This window comes from Elaeis guineensis, chromosome 9, assembly GCF_000442705.2.
Source record: "Elaeis guineensis isolate ETL-2024a chromosome 9, EG11, whole genome shotgun sequence".
Classification (NCBI taxonomy): domain Eukaryota; kingdom Viridiplantae; phylum Streptophyta; class Magnoliopsida; order Arecales; family Arecaceae; genus Elaeis; species Elaeis guineensis.
This window is the reverse complement of record NC_026001.2, coordinates 5,377,664-5,383,663: the sequence shown is the minus strand read 5'-3', so window position 1 is coordinate 5,383,663 and position 6,000 is coordinate 5,377,664.

The window sequence follows — 6,000 nt, the reverse complement described above, 5'->3', positions numbered from 1 at the left end:
GTTCGGTTGGTGGAGGGTGTCTTTCTTCTAGTTCTTTCCTTCCCGTTTTCCTTCAAACAGGTGCCATCTCTCCTCATTGAAAGATGAGAACAGGCATGGGGTTTCCAGAATAATAACTAATGCTACATCCCATCAGTTTATTGTGTCAATATGATTAAATCATGACATGTCACAATAGCATCACGTGAGCATGTAAATCAGTGACTTGGTTAGGTAATTTGGAAGGTGCTAGCTTGTATGTCACCTTGAGTTGCTAAGTAGAGATATTTGACCATTAGGGCAAGCCCCAATGAACACATGATGATAGTTTTTTAAGGGCTCTATTACATGGTTTTTTAAGGGCTCTATTACATCTACAAGTGTTGCCTACTATGCTGATACCGTCGTAATGATTGGTAATAAGCAGAAATTGCTACTATGAATGAGCGTCCTTTTTTTTTTCCCTAATTTGATGAGCTTAAACACTTGTCAAAGAGAAATCAAATTAGAAAATGATTTTCTCTACTCTCACTTCTTTTTGACTTCTCTTAAAAACTACTTGGAATAGCTGTGAGATTGCAAGTTTGCTCTCTCGGATTGTTCATGAATATATTACCAAGGAGAATTTAACACCTAGTCTTTCCTTTAATTGCTATTTCACTGTTGCAGTCCTTCACCTGGTCAGATACAAACAGGCTTGTTATGAATGTTTATATTCTCTTAGAAAAAGTACATAATTATACATATTTTATCCACATGACTTATCCAAAGATCAAGGAAAAATATAAAATAGTTACAAAAATATAATTTTCGGTGGACAAAGATCAATAATAAATCAAAGTCGACTGGAAGGGTGGATTGTAAATTATTCTATTCAATCCTATTAGCTTTGATCAGGATTTCACTAAAGGTCTGTTATGGTCCATCCACCTACTTGAAGTTTGCATGCACCATGAAAGATGCATGCTGAAAGTCCTGTGAAAGGCATGTTAATGTTTGGACATGGGCAAGGAAAGTGAGTAGTCTATGTTCATCTCCATGCAGGTGACAAGAATTAGTATAAATTACATTGGGTTGTTTTTAGGATGAATGAACAAAGTTTATGTTATAAGAGATCATTGTTTTAGAGATGATCTCTTTAGGCTTCGTTTACCAGAGGGGATAGTCCATTCTGTGGAATAAGTTATTTTTTAGTGTTTGGTGAGAGGGATAATTGGAGGAATGAGTAGGTGCATCAATTTTCATAATTATTTAAATTTTATCATAGGTGTAAAATCTCCTTCTTACTTTTTTGGTGTATTTAAAAAGTGGTATGTGCAAAATTGTGATTCGGAGGGATAAATTTTCCTAAAAAAATTCTATTCTGCAATTTTGGCAGAATAGAACTACCCAAATGAGTGGCCTCTAATTCAATTTAGGCTTTTCTGTGGCCTTCTGGAGCATTTGGCGGGATTACTCCTCATTTATCTCGTGCATCAAACACAGCCTTAAAGATTTAATGGGAGAAATGCCACAGCAATAATTTGAAAAAGCATAAGAATGCGAGATTATGTTGCATCAAATTGCTAATCTTTGGACAGGTTGATAGAAAATTTCGAAACAAGCAAGAACACACAAAGAAGTAGTATATGCCTAAGATACGTCATACGCATGCATAATGTGTTTCTAAACAATGCAACATCTTTATTTTGCAATGACAACCTTGATAAATTGACTAATATATTTTTCATAAAACAAGTAGAAGAAAACTGAATTATTATACACCTTAATATGTCATGGTTAAATAGAAAACTAGCCATGTGTTTCCAATGCTGGCTGCGGTAGTCTAATGGAAAATGATGATTTAAACTAGAATTTATAAATGAAGTACTAGATGCATATCTGTGTAAGGAATGTCACAGAAGTCCACAATAAAACTTTCTACTTCTCTTGAATTAGCCTACTATGAACGCCCTAGCCATAATCTTTTTCCTTTTGCGGCTCTAGGAAACAAGTGCTGCGTAAAGATGTTTTGGTAGTGACAATGATGTACATTGTTGATATGGCTCTTGCTGTAGAATAGCATATCAGCTAGGAGGCCTTTCTGTCCGACATCTTGATGCTAGCTGTCAAGGTCCTATCCTGCTGGCTTCCCTAGAATCATCACCCCTGCTATGGGACCAGTTTGCGACTAAAAGCTTTTGTAGGCAACATGACTATAATTAGTAGCATAACCAGTGCAAGTTGGTTGATATTATCATCAAATATACATTAAAAAGGATATTACAATGTACGAAATATGTCATCAAGATATGCTTACAACTCGAATAATCTGACAAGTCTTCTGCTTATAGCTTTGAATTCATCTTAATATTTAAGGGTTATAGAATAATAGGTTTTTCGAGCATGGGTTGGTTTGGATCATAGATTGTATTGGTATAGTTCTGTCCACTCTATCTAAAGTATAGACCACCATATGGTCAACTACAGGATCTGTTACTGATCAGAAGTCAATGTCAAGGAAGATTGTCTCTTTTTTTTTTTTTTAAATTAGTTGCTGTTTAAGATTTGATATCTGCTTCGCTCCCTCTCCCCTTTTTGCACATCACAAATGTCCGCAACATCATCGTTCAAAAGGAGATCGATATGATTCGGTTTAGACTTATTTAATTCTCTTTTGAGATATGTGTGAGAGACACTTTGAAGTGTGAGAACCCCAGCCGACTAGGAGTGGGCTTAAGGGTTCTGATGTGACATTGAGCAGGATCAGGATAAAATGGTTTAAAATATTTGGATCACCTTCTTCAAAAGAAGGGAAAAAAATAACAGTGAAAAAAGGCTTCGGGTTCCATTACAATGCTGGTGCCAGAGGGATGACATTTCACCTAATTTAATATTTAAATAAAGAATGTCAAATCAGTATTCGTCTACCTTAGAAGACGAATGCATCAAAGAGGACGAGAGGCAATTAACATTTTTTTCCGGAGTTATGATAAATATTACTTTGCAAGGATTTTTATTTTTTTTATGGTTATGGTGGAGGGCCTAAGTCCCAAGAACAAGTAAAGAAACATGACAGGCAAACAAAAGAAACACCCGCCATGTCAACCCTGGCTGCCATACCGGGAAGGAGTGGAAGCAAAGACATCAATGGAAACACGGCATTGCCAAGCGACGTAGCGAGAAGATCAGCTGGTTGGTTGGCTTCTCTGTGAGGGACTTTGGGGAAATGTTTTGTGCCTATATAGTTCAAAATTCACAAGAAATCAGAATTCATCGCATAAAAATTATATAATACACAAAAGTCATATAAAAAAAAAGAAACTTCATGCTATCCTAACAGCCTATTTTTGGCTTCAGCCAAACCTAACTTCTTCATCTTCAACCGCAAGAATGGTTAACCGCTCTCATTTGACACCAAACAAACAAAAATCCACAGAGCGATATAACGAAGGAGATGGTACAACGCATATTTCCGCAAAGGAGACAGTTCCACGTATCTTCTCTGAATTTTTTTTATGGCCGCTCATACTTTAGAAAAAGTAAGTTAATCGATTGATAAATCGGCTCGTCTGCCAATTCCTCATCGATCCGCCTCCTTCTTGCCTCATGAAATCCGACCTCTTATTCCCGCTGATAGAGTAGGAGTGCAGTTTCCCTGCTATTAGGTTTTTTTTCAATCTTCACCTCCTTGTGTATAATAAAAAGAAAAATACTGTAAAAAAAGGGACCACTTTTTCTTGGTATGTCCAAAATTGCACATCCTTAATTAAGCACCAACATTATTGATCAGAAAAGATGACCAGTATGGTTGGGAGCCGCTAGTACAATTCAAAATTCATTAACAGGGGTGTTGGGTGTCCAGCCCATGTGATTCCAATGAAGCGTCATTCAACCATTGTACTTTCCCATGTGGGCTTTCGTGTTGCCCTCGATGAGTGGTGATCATTATTATCCTATCAAGAAATTTTTTATGCATAAAACAAATATATATATATATATATATATATATATATATATATATATATATATATATATATATATATATATATATATATATATATATATATACAGCATCCAATCTCGTATATGAACCAATCAACACAAATGATACATATCATCTACACCACTCATCATGTACAAAATATTTCTCTTATTATCCTATTTCCAACCCCACCACTCATTCAGCCCACGAGATTAATGTCATCGCTTATCCAGCCTTGATAAAAAAAAAAAAATGAAAAAGAGAACTAAAAAAAAATAGACCCATCTAAAGCTAGGATGATAATGGATAAAATAATATCGATAAAAATAACTTTTTATAAACGGATTGTTCAGGCTATAAATTTCAGCACTAATAATCTTATCTCTATCTCTATCTGTCAGAAAAAATATATATGAATTTATTTTTAAATTTTAGATTTTATTTGTAATATTCCTTCTTAGTTTTATATAATTTTTATTAACTTTGAAAAAATAAGTGACAATATTAACATATATTTAACTAACTTATCTTCTATGTATGTCTATCCTTAATTTGGTGGTTAATAAAATTTAACTATCCCACTAATATTTGCATTTATATCCATATTATCAATATTCAATTTGTATCTGTATCCATGTACAACAATAATCGATACAAGTTTTAGCATTTGATAAATATCTTTAATAATATAAAATATGGTAACATACACAAGCTACTCTTCAACAATCCTAAGCAAAGACAATGGCCTCTAGCACACTGCCTTACTTTATAGGCTTTCGGTGAATGTTGGATGAGAGATAGGTGATAGGTAAGACATTGGAGAGCAATGTCTGGACCACAAAAGTAAATACAAAAGATGGTGTGGTTAAGAATCATCCAACATGATTCGTCAACATGACCGAACGGAAGACATTTTGACCCTTTGAATGCTTTAAACAGTTGTGGACCATGAGATGCAGATGAGTTACCCAAGTTGTCATATGATGCATTCGACTATTCCATGGCCGAATAAGATTATTCTACGGGTGTTGTTGAACGTTTTGCTCGGGTAACCCCTCGCTTGGAGGATAACTCCCCAAATGTCCCCCAAACAAACGCAGCCTAAAGGCCCAAGAGAGTCGCATCCTCTATGAAGCCCATCGAGAGCCTCTTTTGGGCATCAATGGTAGAAGCCAATCCAGAGACAGAGGCTCCACGGGTGCACCGCACCTTACGGTGCCACATGCACACCGCAAGGGATCCGCGCTCCTCCTACATGGCCTATCATGCCGCCACGCAACCAACATGGCCTAATATATCGCCGCATCATTAGAGAGGAACGGTGAGGACACTCCCTCCCCCTTCTTTCTGGAGCATGGATCCTATGCAGCGCAGCACAGCATAGCATGCATCGTGGTGACCATCCATCGCATGGTGATGGCCAGCGGAGAATGTGCACAAGGGAATGGGTCGTGCATACACGCAGAACAATGCACCATATGCTCTGGTGCATCGCGCACACCATAGAGGGAGCTCTTTTCTCGAATAATACAAAAAAAAAAACTTTTTTACCAAAATATATTCAAACCAAACTTATTTACCAAAATGATGTAAGAGGGAAAAACGCCATTTTGAATGGCGTTTTTCCCCTGCCACGTCACTCCCCATTTCCACGGTGGCATCGTCCCAAAAAAAAAAAAAAGAAGAAGAAACGCCATTTGGAATGGCGCTTTTAAAAACGCCATTCCAAATGGCGCTTTTAAAAACGCCATTTTGAATGGCGTTTTTAAAAACGCCATTCAAAATGGCGTTTTCCAATTTTCTCACCCAAAAATAAAGGAAAAAATCGTGAAAAAATGGAAAATTTTGTTTTTTAAAATTTGAAATTAGTAAATAAATTAAAAATTTTAATTTTGATTGAATTTTAAAATATAAAGATTTGAATTTGTAATTCATTAAAAAAATTAATTTAGATTTTTTATTTCAAATTTTTTTTAAAAGATGTCCAAAAAAATCTTAAGAAATTAAAAAAAAAATATCATAGAAAATAAAAAAAGAGAAAAAAATATGAAAGAAAT